Genomic DNA, 13,438 nt, shown 5'->3' on the forward strand with positions numbered 1-13,438 from the left:
GCCGAAATTGGGCAGCAAAGTGGGCCAATTTCGACGCCTGGGGCGAGCTGGGGGCGACGACTGGGCGCAAACCCGCCCCAGCGCCGAGTGCATCGCCGGCTCGTCCCCAGAGGGCGATTTTTATGCGTCCTGGGGGGGCCAACGGCTGGAGATGCCCTTAGTGGCTAGCCCAGTGATCCCTGGAAGTCATTTTTTTAATCTCTTTTTCTGGTTTGAAGTGCGATCACTGGGCCGGCCCTTACGTGCGATCGACTTCTTAAAGCTAAATATTAGTTGCGGCGAAATCACTAACATCACTCATACCTTTTTAGATTGTGACAACTGGCATGATGCATGTGCGCCACATGTCGCAACCTGAATTTTTTCCCTTTTTTATATATCCATTTATTCAAAATATTTTATGTCTTAAACCGTGCGTCCAAATGTCAAACCATTTTCATCATTGGATTCCTCATGTTGTGATCTTAAAACTAGATCAATGTTGATAGGTTTTTTATAAACATTTTTTTCACAAAAAATCAAACCGGAAGCATGGTTTTTTCCTTTCCGAAAGAGGCACGGCCATGCCTCTCACGAAGCACAACCGTGCCTCTCGCGAAAGCAAACCATGCCTATTGCGGAAGGAAAAAACACAGAGAACATGTTTTTTTCGTTTTTGAGAGGCACGCCTCATGAAAGCATAATCGTGCCTCTCGCAGAAGCAAAACCGTGCCTCTCGTGAAAAGAAAAAATAAAAAACATGTTTTTTTATATTTTAGAGAGGCACTCTCGCGGAAGGAAAACCAATGCTCAAACCAAAGCTTTTCGAGTAGTTGTTTGTGCGGAAAAATATAAAAAAAAATTGGAGGGAGCGTCCAGAGCGCGAGACGTAGCGGCGGTTGAGAGCGCGTCAAGTGACACGCTCTCAGCTCATCCGCAAGTGATCGTTGTGAGGCTACGGAAGGAGCTCTCGTCCATTAGTTCTCCCATTGCGGGGATGCATATTGCATATGCGAGCGCCGTGACGCACATAGCAGAAACATTAGTGTGGTTAACTATACCGGTATTGTAGGGAAGTTCACTATAGCATTGGTTCACTGTAGATCGAACTCGTGCGCCCGTCTGCAATAGTGGTGTTTTTTTAAATGTGACCAGTTTTGAAAAAGTGAACATTTAGAAAAGAAAATTTTGGAAATTTTGGAAACATTTTTTGAATATTCTGAAGAATCCTAAACATTTTTCGAAAACAAGAACTTTTTTGAGTTAGCGAATAAATTTTGAAAGGAGATTTTTTTAATTCTGAAAAATTTGGTAAACGAGAACATTTGATAAAATTATCGAACATATTTCAAAAAAATCTATTTGCATTTATTAATAAATTTTTAAAAACAGAATGATTATTTAAATTTTGGAACAAGTTTTGAAAAACTTGAACATTTTCTTAAATCCCGAACATTATTTAAATTTGTGAACATTTTTTCAGAACTAGAACTCTTTTGGAAAGTGTGAATAATTTTTAAATGTTCCGAACAAATTTTTATATCGTGAACATATTTTGAATTGGTGATAAACTTTGAAAATCAGGGAATTTTTGAATTTATTGTTTTGGAGGAAACAACAAAAAAGGAGGGAAAAAACTCAAAAAACCCTATAATGTAAGATTATGAAAAAGGTGTGACATTAATTGTGTTATCTGCAAGGGAAATTATTCACATCAGCTGACGGATCCTACTATTGATCGACCTCCTCCAATAATAGACACGTGTCCTTGTGCTTCGGCTGACCATTTGCCCCTTCTCAAGAAATCTCACGAGGCATCCTATCTCCTTCCTTTCTTTTGCTCGTCTCTCTCTGTACATTCCAGGCACATGGAGCACCTACTAGCACTGAAGACCACCATCGCTTTTTTCCACTTACCATGTGAGCCACCCACTGGTACACCGCCGTGTCCCTTTACCTTCGGCCATGAAGCTGCAACCGCCACCGCCTCCTGCGCAACATCTGAGGTGTTGCAAAGGTCTGCAACGAGCTAGGGGAGAACTAGGTGGGGGCATGGCGGTGTGCTACTCCGGTGAGCTCACTGGCGGCGGTACGGCAGATCCCTCATATGCTAACTCTGCAACAACACCTTTGTTACAAAGGTTTCTGCAACAACACCTTTGTTGCAAAGCTCGGAGAGGAAAAAGGTTAAGGAAAGAAAATGGACATGCCGACTTAGTATACAAACGTTTCTGCAATAGCACCTCTGTTGCAGTGACCGGGGGGGGGGGGGGGAGTTTCTGCAATAAGGCTCTTGTTGCAGAAGGCCAAACGCAACAAGCTCGCCGTTGTAGATATCGGGAGGAAAAAAAGATAAGCAGTTGTTGCAGATAGACGAGGCGCAACATAGCCATTGTTGCAGAGATTGAAGGAGAAAAAAGATTGCAACAAGCTCGTTGTTGCAGAGAAACAAGTGCAACATTAAGCTTGTTGCAAGATCTAACGCAAAAGAAAAAACTCTGCCTCCATCCGACGGTCTGGGAGATGGCAGATCTTTTTAGATTATCAATCGGCCGACGCGTAGTGCTAGACCTCTTTTTTTTTGGCGAATGTACAATGTTATACCAAAAGCATCTAAAAAATAGCATCAAATCATTTGATAAATTTGGGCGTGATGGGTCTCATTCCCAATTTTCTTCTCAAATGATTTGATTACGTTTTTGCCTGTACAAAGATAGATCGGTCCCGCCATGCCATGCACGCGGAGGATCGCAGCAGAGTTTCTGGTGCTACTTGCCTATTCTATATCTATCTCTTCTACAACGTATTCGATCGATCTCCCTTCACCTGTAGAGGCTCGTCGCCGTCGTCGGCTGCGTGAACGTCTCCAGCCGGGGCTCCGTCAGGTCCACCTCCTCCTGCTCCGCCGACCGCAAGCTCCGGCCCATCATCACCGGCGTGCCGACGTTAACAACGACCTCTCCAGACACGACGTTGCCCTTGGCATTGCTATCGTTCCCTCCGTGCAGGTGATCGCGGCGATGGCCGTCGTCGCCGTCCTGCCACGCCGAGCATTCCTGCCGCCTCTCGGCACGGAAGCCCGGGGCGAAGGCGCCGGCGGCGGCGGGCAGGTGGTGGCGGCGGCGCTTGTCGGCGAGGGGCGCGATGGTGGAGAGGATCTGGACGACCTCGGCCATGGTGGGCCTGGCCTCGGGGTCCCACTGCAGGCACTCCCTTGCCAGGTGCGCCATGATCTGCATCTCCTCGGGCGGGAACCCGCCCTTCAGCGCCGGGTCCGGCAGCTCCGCGACCACCAGCCTGCTGTCCCGCAGCCGCGACGTCGCCCACATCACCAAGCTCTCGTCCGTGCCCGCGCCGCTGGCGCCAGCGCCGCCCCTCTTGTGCACGGGCTGCCGGCCCGTGATGAGCTCCAGCACCACCACGCCGAAGCTGAAGACGTACGACTTGAGCGACGCCTTGCCGACGATGGCGTACTCGGGGGCGAAGTACCCGAAGGTGCCCAGCATGCGCGCCGGCGAGCTGAAGCAGCTGGTCACGCCGTCGTTCATCAGGCACTTGGCCATGCCCAGGTCCGTGAACCGGTCGTCGAGCAGGATGTTGGTGGACTTGATGTCCCGGTGGAGGATGCGCGGCGCCGCAGCCTCGTGGAGGTACTCGAGGCCCCTCGCCGCGCCCAGCGCCACGCCGACGCGCGTCGCCCAGTCCATGGGCTTCCTGTTGAGGTCGTCCAGGCACTCCCTCAGGTTGCCGTTGGTCATGCACTCGAACACCAGCAGACGCTCCAGCTGCCGTCCCTGCCGCTCCGAGGAGTACCCCAGCAATGGCACCACGTGGTAGTCGTTCAGCCGTGATAGCAGCTCGATCTGTTCGTTCATGGAGGAAGAAGATTCAGATGCCAATCAATGGTCTTGGATTATGGATGTTCTCTTTTTCAGAGTTCAGACTTTTTTATCTTTTTGAAAAAGTTCCGAGTTCAGACTTGATAACAGAGTAAAACAGAGCACGATTTGCAGTACCTCTGACAGGAACTAGTAGTCTTCGTCGGCGCCTCCGAGGGGCCGAAGCTTCTTCACAGCGACGACTTAACTGTCGGCGATCTGGCCACGGTACACCTTGCTCCGCCCTCCGACGCTGATGAGCCGTTCGTCGGAGAATTTCCCGGTTGCCTGGTCCAACTTCGCCGGGGAACGCCGGGGAACGGGCCGTCTTCCCTCCGGCAAACGAGCGGGCAGCTACACAAGAACCCTGTGTCGAAATGGAGTAAAATCAGAGTCGAAAAAAGAACCAGGGCTTTCTTTCCTGAAAAATACTTGCATCAAAACTGTTAGAATAAATCCGAGGCACTCCGTCGATCTACCGAGGACCAAGCAATCACACAAGACACGACACCGAGATTTGTTAACGAGGTTCACCGATATGGCTACATCTCCGGGGCATGACTACGGGCGCTCCTCCCCATGACACCATCATAGTACCGCACCCTGGCCGCCCGGGCGCCGGCACACGCCGCCGGCTCCCCCGCGTGCCCGTGCTATTATGTTGGCATAGGTTACATCGTGTGTCTAACCCCGCTATATATGAGAGGCCTTGGGTACAAGTGTCCTATTAAGACACAACTCCTACCCTGTCTACACACAGTACGACTCCAAGTCCAACTATAACCTAACTTGTACAATAATATTAACTTGTACAATAATATTCGACACAACTCTAACAAACTCCACCTTGGCGAATATTCTCCACCACCTTGAATTCGTCCGTGCGTCGAACCTCCATGTACATTGGACTTGAGATACGCCATGAGCAGCGCTGCTACTCCCAGACTCCATGTGACTCCACCTGCAACTGTAGTCCCTTCTCGTCTTCTTCACAGTCAACCCTCGAGCAAAATTAAGTTCCTCATTACTCTATTTTGTGCTCCCAACTTCCGAGATCCATTCAACACTATCACACACCGATCACTGTCTGCGTGAAAATGAACAACTCGCATATTGGATGCCACATATAAGAGTTACCTGAACTCAATGCCACCGCTCTTTCTTGACCGTCTATCTGAAACTTGACGGAATTTCACCGTCGCCCTGTGCCACCCTGAGTCAAATTCACAGTTGTCTCACCCTTTTCCCGGATAGTCTCTGGCATGTCCAACAGCTATAGCACTCCTCCTCCTTCTGTCTTGTCATCCGCACTTTGCCATGTGCACTGAACACCACAGAATATACGGCCATGTACTCTCTCAGTTTTTGACAATTTTAGACTTTCCACCACTTTCTCAGATTCTCCATGGTAAACTCTTGTCCATCAACTAGCACCGATAGACCCAGTCACCAACTTGAATCTGGTACTCGTCAACACTGCTTCAGCACCCCTGCATACTTTGCCTGACCACATGTCTGACCACCAGTGCCTTGGCCTGTCGCTGTGTCCTGTGGTTACCGCACGCCTCGCCGCTATCACCGCGTCGAGCCTCTGCTGTCCTGGTCGAGTCTCCCGGGTAGCTAGCCCCCACTGTCTCAACTCCCACTGCAGAGAACCATCGATCAACACCGACCGATGCCGAGTATCACGCCTCCATCAGACCACTGGGCCCCAGTCCGATCCACGTGTCTCTTGCTATCCCGCTGAAATAGGCTTCGACTCCATGCATTTACGTCGTAGCCCCTCCATCAGCACAGAGTGAAGTCGTCCATCAGACTCCAGCTCCACCTTCAACATGACTCTATGTAGCTAGCCACGCTACCCTGCGCCCTATCGACTTCAAGCTCTCTCATGTGTACACTGCCTTGAATCAACCCTGCGCCATAGTCTTGTTGAAGCCGCACAAGCCCTTAGACCTGCACCACGTGTTTCTACGCCCCAGAAGTCGGCCACCATCAGCATCACGCTCCTGTGTCGTCGTCGCTAAAATCACCGCCGTCTTCTGCTTTGACCAACATCCATGTCAGTCCATCAGACAATCCAGTCCGACCCAGCCAAAATTATCCGACTGCAACCATGCTCCACCCCGCGTCGTGTCCGCCCGCACATCTATGTATTGCCTTTGACGCCCTGTGTATGCATGATCCTGCCGCGACACGCTCCGGACTCCTCCGAGCCTTATACGCTTGTCGTCATCCTTGAAACTTGTCCCAGATTCCTTGACAACTCCACGATTACTCTGGTCTTGCAATGGTAGAGTATCCAATCAATGTGCAAATTTGAACACGCTCACGTCCGCTCCACCTTGCTTCACACAGCCACACCATGGATATACATAGCATGCATAGTTTTCCGCATGTACACGTACCAACATGCACCCACCACGCCCTTGCATTGCATGACATCCTGTTTCCGAAACATCAGTCTCACAGAGCCATGTGCGTACGTCTCTCTACACCTCGTTCTTGGGACATGCTCCAATTCCTTTTTTTTCACAACAAATCTCACGTGCATCCATGGCCTTCCACCCTGCTCACGTCCGAGCCACGACAACCTTGTACCGCCTTCCACTCGATTACGCAACCCGCCTTGGAGCCGCCTGTCCTGGGCCGCATCCGTACGAGCAGGGTGTGCAAGCCTGCTACGCGATCCCGCGTCGACTGCCAACACCTGTGTTGCACGCCGCTGCATCCGATCGATCCGGTACTGGAGTCCAGCTGCTGCACATCATCCCGATCTCGTTGAGAACCTGCGCGATCCCGTCGCCGCCGTATGCTCGGTCGCCTGTTGCACGGCTGCTCCTTCTGATTGCTTCTTGTACTTGCCGACTTCTGCTGCTTCGGAAAAAATCCATCGATCGTCCCGGCTTTCCTGTCGACCAACGAAATTGATCCCGATCGCTTGACACCATCGATCGAACTAGTTTCTTACGCAACCTTCAGCCTCACCTCTAGATCAGCCACCGGAACCTCATCGAACCTTGCTCTGATACCACTTGTTAGAATAAATCCGAGGCACTCCGTCGATCTACCGAGGACCAAGCAATCACACAAGGCACGACACCGAGATTTGTTAACGAGGTTCACCGATATGGCTACATCCCCGGGGCATGACTACGGGCGCTCCTCCCCATGACACCGTCATAATACCGCACCCTGGCCGCCCGGGTGCCGGCACACGCCGCCGGCTCCCCCGTGTGCCCGTGCTATTATGTTGGCATAGGTTACATCGTGTGTCTAACCCCGCTATATATGAGAGGCCTTGGGTACAAGTGTCCTATTAGGACACAACTCCTACCCTGTCTACACACAGTACGACTCCAAGTCCAACTGTAACCTAACTTGTACAATAATATTAACTTGTACAATAATATTCGACACAACTCTAACAAACTCCACCTTGGCGAATATTCTCCACCACCTTGAATTCGTCCGTGCGTCGAACCTCCACATTGGACTTGAGATACGCCATGAGCAGCGCTACTACTCCCAGACTCCATGTGACTCCACCTGCAATTGTAGTCCCTTCTCGTCTTCTTCACAGTCAACCCTCGAGCAAAATTAAGTTCCTCATTACTCTATTTTGTGCTCCCAACTTCCGAGATCCATTCAACACTATCACACACCGATCACTGTCTGCGTGAAAATGAACAACTCGCATATTGGATGCCACATATAAGAGTTACCCGAACTCAATGCCACCGCTCTTTCTTGACCGTCTATCTGAAACTTGACGGAATTTCACCGTCGCCCTGTGCCACCCTGAGTCAAATTCACAGTTGTCTCACCCTTTTCCCGGATAGTCTCTGGCATGTCCAACAGCTATAGCACTCCACCTCCTTCTGTCTTGTCATCCGCACTTTGCCATGTGCACTGAACACCACAGAATATACGGCCATGTACTCTCTCAGTTTTTGACAATTTTAGACTTTCCACCACTTTCTCAGATTCTCCATGGTAAACTCTTCTCCATCAACTAGCACCGATAGACCCAGTCACCAACTTGAATCTGGTACTCGTCAACACTGCTTCAGCACCCCTGCATACTTTGCCTAACCACATGTCTGACCACCAGTGCCTTGGCCTGTCGCTGTGTCCTGTGCTTACCGCACGCCTCGCCGCTATCACCGCGTCGAGCCTCTGCTGTCCTGGTCGAGTCTCCCGGGTAGCTAGCCCCTACTGTCTCAACTCCCACTGCAGAGAACCATCGATCAACACCGACCGATGCCGAGTATCACACCTCCATCAGACCACTGGGCCCCAGTCTGATCCACGTGTCTCTTGCTATCCCGCTGAAATAGGCTTCGACTCTCCATGCATTTACGCCGTAGCCCCTCCATCAGCATAGAGTGAAGTCGTCCATCAGACTCCAGCTCCACCTTCAACATGAGTCTATGTAGCTGGCCACGCTACCCTGCGCCCTATCGACTTCAAGCTCTCTCATGTGTACACCGCCTTGAATCAACCCTGCGCCATAGTCTTGTTGAAGCCGCACAAGCCCTTAGACCTGCACCACGTGTTTCCACGCCCCAGAAGTCGGCCACCATCAGCATCACGCTCCTGTGTCATTGTCGCTAAAATCACCGCCGTCTTCTGCTTTGACCAACATCCATGTCAGTCCATCAGACAATCCAGTCCGACCCAGCCAAAATTATCCGACTGCAACCATGCTCCACCCCGCGTCGTGCCCGCCCGCACATCTATGCATTGCCTTTGACGCCCTGTGTATGCATGATCCTGCCGCGACACGCTCCGGACTCCTCCGAGCCTTATACGCTTGTCGTCATCCTTGAAACTTGTCCCAGATTCCTTGACAACTCCACGATTACTCTGGTCTTGCAATGGTAGAGTATCCAATCAATGTGCAAATTTGAACACGCTCACGTCTGCTCCACCTTGCTTCACACAGCCACACCATGGATATACATATCATGCATAGTTTTCCGCATGTACACGTACCAACATGCACCCACCATGCCCTTGCATTGCATGACATCTTGTTTCCGAAACATCAGTCTCACAGAGCCATGTGCGTACGTCTCTCTACACCTCATTCTTGGGACATGCTCCAATTCCTTTTTTTCACAACAAATCTCACGTGCATCCATGCCCTTCCAACCTGCTCACGTCCGAGCCACGACAACCTTGTACTGCCTTCCACTCGATTACGCAACCCGCCTTGGAGCCACATGTCCTGGGCCGCATCCGTACGAGCAGGGTGTGCAAGCCTGCTACACGATCCCGCGTCGACTGCCAACACCTGTGTTGCACGCCGCCGCATCCGATCGATCCGGTACTGGAGTCCAGCTGCTGCACATCATCCCGATCTCGTCGAGAACCTGCGCGATCCCGTCGCCGTCGTATGCTCGGTCGCCTGTTGCACGGCTGCTCCTTCCGATTGCTTCTTGTACTTGCCGACTTCTGCTGCTTCGGAAAAAATCCATCGATCGTCCCGGCTTTCCTGTCGACCAACGAAATTGATCCCGATCGCCTGACACCGTCGATCGAACTAGTTTCTTACGCAACCTTCGGCCTCACCTCTAGATCAGCCACCGGAACCTCATCGAACCTTGCTCTGATACCACTTGTTAGAATAAATTCGAGGCACTCCGTCGATCTACCGAGGACCAAGCAATCACACAAGGCACGACACCGAGATTTGTTAACGAGGTTCACCGATATGGCTACATCCCCGGGGCATGACTACGGGCGCTCCTCCCCATGACACCGTCATAATACCGCACCCTGGCCGCCCGGGTGCCGGCACACGCCGCCGGCTCCCCCGCGTGCCCGTGCTATTATGTTGGCATAGGTTACATCGTGTGTCTAACCCCGCTATATATGAGAGGCCTTGGGTACAAGTGTCCTATTAGGGCACAACTTCTACCCTGTCTACACACAGTACGACTCCAAGTCCAACTGTAACCTAACTTGTACAATAATATTCGACACAACTCTAACAAAAACTGATAAAAAAGAAATGTTTTGCCTTGCCTTTGATGACACTGAGCCCCGGTTTGGGCTTCAGCTGGGAAAGAGGAGAAGATGGCTGACGAGGTTCGATCTGCTGCTCCAGCTAGCGTACTTGTCTAAAGAGTGCATCCGGGAACGCGGGGAGAGCATGTCCTTGCAGCGAAAGTACTATGCTGTGGTGCCGATGAAAGCAGCATACCAGGAGTGTTGCGATGTCTGTTTTGCTAGAGAAATGCTGTCTGCCTTGTTCAGAACTTCCTGGAGAGTTGAAGCAAGCAGAATTCAAACAGTCAGACGTAACCACAACACAAATTCCATCTTAACATTTGAGTATCTGAAATATATTTGAGTGTCCAGATGTGCAGTTACAGGAAGTGAAGCAACTCCCGCTGTGCACCACAGCGTGTTCTTCTTCCTGAAGGGCCTTGTCGGAGTGGCACGAGCAGTTCCATGACCCTGTGGCGCTGTTTTCATCTGCAACAAGAAAGGCCACCATGTTCAGGAACCTCGTGGTGCTATGAATTTTTGAACTCCTGATAAACGTAAATTGTGATTAATTGCTCATATCTCGTAGTGCAACTAGATGACAGGCTGCTATTGGAGTTAGCTTCGCCAAGCGGATGTGCAAGTCCAGCTTGTCGCTCCAGTTCCTCCTGCGGTAGTGTCTATATTTTAGGCGAGGATCAGATGCTAAATCGTCTATTGTGAGTGCATTCCATATTCAGTGCAATATGCTATTCTCGGTGTTCCGTATATCCTAGAAGAATTATGTTGCCATAATTTCTACAAAGAGATGTAGTTCATGAGTGTTGCAGTGCTTACCACAGAATGCCCCTTTTATAAGAAGTACACAACTGAGGTAGGCCAGGAGAAGCTTCATGTGGAGATCCATCACCAGCTAGTTTGCAGGTAGGAAGTGGGGAGGAATATCAAACAGGCCTCACCCAGTGCAATCTCTGAAAACTGATGACTGAAAACTTACAAAGGATGTTTGAAGTCATGGCTTGTCGACCAAAATAAGAGAAAAAAGACATCACTCATACTTCTGACATTCTTAAAGTAGTACATAGTTGACTATATATCAAATTATGCCACAATATACATACACTTCCAGGAGAATAGATAAAACAAAACAAAAAACAAGCATACATCACCACAAGCATATGCAGTTCTTCATTAACAAGTACAAATTCCTATTAGATGTCAAGTCATCATTCAGAAGATAGTAGTTATAAGGAGAATGAGTGAGTCAAAAATCATACTTAATTACAAGTTACAACTATCTATCTTAATGCTAAATAGATCTATGGATCATGCCGCACCTACCGCATCGCCATGATCTCTCCGAGAGTTCACAACCAAAAATCAGCTGAAAGTACAATAAGTTGGCCTAACTTATGAAATGCTTCAGATAAGTATCCTGGTCAGAGAGTACAACTAAACAGAGGTGGAGTTCTCCATTATGATTAACAAAGGGGTCAGCTTATATGAAGGCAAGAGCATCCGAACAATGAAGTGACAGAAAGCTATCAACTTCAATGACAAGAATAAGTCCTGTAAACACATTGCACATCAAATCAGTACTAGCACCCTGCAAGACAGGGGACATCTCAACCTATAGCACTACTCAGTAGGAAAAATAAGTAAATAGCCCTAAGAGAACTAGAACAGCAGCTACCTGTTACATACAAAGAGACTGGACTGCATGTGCTTAATTAGGTGAGATGAGTTGGATGGAGACTGTGGATTGAAAGTTGAAAGGATAACTGACATGAGAGTCACAGACGTTACAGATGCTTGGTTTGGTGGCGGTCAGAGATCTAAGGCTTGGTAAAGCGTCTAAAACAAAGTATAGGCTTCTAAAACAGTTTGGTGGTGGTGGTCAGGGCCGTCGGCATATGTTTAAAAGCTAGTCAAAGGGTGTCCGCACTGGTTTATAAGCGCGGCTGCGCGCACCGTGTTGAACTCGTCACTACTGCAGGCCTATGGGCCTAACCAATCTGTCTCTGCCTATGGGCCTACTGTACCTTCTGCGTGGCTGCATCCTGGCCCAACTAGCGCTTGGGTTTCTTTATGCAGGCCGTTGTGGCCCAGTAGGCGGCATTTTTTAATTTCTGTTTTACTTTTTAGTCTCGGTTTGTGGTAGAAACCGTGACTAAAGCTCTTCTTCCACTTTTTTTGTTTTGTTTTTTGCTTTATTTTTTTCTTTTGTTTCTACTTACAGCTAAATACTTAGAGTTTTTGAGTGATTATTTTTTGCTTTAGATCACAAAATTTATAAACTTTCTGTTAGTGCAAGTAGTTTTCAATTTTGAATTAGTTGAAATTTGTGTGAATCACTTGTTTGTAAATAACTTTATTTTAAAAATAGATTTTTGAGTGACTCTTGTTCCTGCTGTTTAATATTAGTGTGTTCTAATAATTTTATCATTATTTTCAATTTGGTAATTTTTAGAATATTTTAAATGGGTGTTCTAATAAAAAAACAGATTATGTTTAGCTCTTTTAGTTTTATAGCTGTAAAAATCATTAATTGCATAAAAAATAGCGAATGAAGTCAGAAATGGTTGAAAATTAATGATGTGGCTTTGCGAGGTGCATGTTAAACGCACAAAAAATCTGTAGTTAAAATAAGTTTAAAAAAATAAAATGCCTTTGTAACATATGAGTTTTTGTGCAAAACCCTTATATTTCGAAAGAGATTGTCCAGTTTGCACACGAAGTTCGTCCCACTGTTTCCGTAACCCTCTCAACTTTTTAGCACATGCTATGTGGGTGAAATGATGATACCATGCCAAGTTTCAACCTTTTCAGAGTTCATTTGTAGTGATTTTCAATTTCAGGCTCATTTAGCTCAAAAATAAATTAAATGCACGAAAATAGCAAATGATGTGGCTTTGAATGGTGCATGTTGAATGCACAAAAAGTCTGGCATTTAAATAAGTTTAAAAAAATGAAATGTCTTTGTAACATATGAGTTTTCGTGCGAAACCCTGATACTTCGAAAAAGATTGTCCAGTTCGTACACGAAGTGCATCCAGTTTTTGTCGTAACCCTCTCAACTTTTTAGCACATGCTATGTGGATGAACCATGTCAAGTTTTAACCTTTTCAGAGTTTATTTGTAGTGATTTTCAATTTTAGGCTCATTTAGTTGGAAAAAATCATTAAATATACGAAAAATACCAAATGAAGTCAGAAAGTGTTGAAAATTGATGATGTGGCTTTGAATGGTGAATGTTGAACGCACAATAAGTCTGTAGTTAAAATAAGTTTAAAAATGAAATGCCTTTGTAATATATGAGTTTTCGTGTGAAATCCTTATACTTCGAAAAAGATTGTCCAGTTTGTACACGAAGTGCATCCAATTTTTGCCGTAACCCTCTCAATATTTTAGCACATGCCATATGGGTGAAATGATGATACCATGCCAAGTTTCAATGTTTTCAGAGATTATTTGTGGTGATTTTCAATTCCAGGCTCATTTAGCTCAAAAAATAATTAAATGAACGAAAAATAGCAAGTGAAGTCAGAAAGTGTTGAAAAATGATGATGTGGCTTTGAATGGTA

At 47.8% G+C, this 13,438-nt stretch overlaps 1 pseudogene; it reads right to left on the bottom strand.

Moving 5' to 3' along the window:
• Nucleotides 1–1,710: 1,710 nt before the first annotated feature.
• On the bottom strand, nt 1,711–10,761 carry LOC123130014 (receptor-like serine/threonine-protein kinase NCRK; annotated as a pseudogene).
• Nucleotides 10,762–13,438: the final 2,677 nt, after the last annotated feature.

This window comes from Triticum aestivum, chromosome 6A (genome assembly GCF_018294505.1).
Source record: "Triticum aestivum cultivar Chinese Spring chromosome 6A, IWGSC CS RefSeq v2.1, whole genome shotgun sequence".
Lineage (NCBI taxonomy): Eukaryota > Viridiplantae > Streptophyta > Magnoliopsida > Poales > Poaceae > Triticum > Triticum aestivum.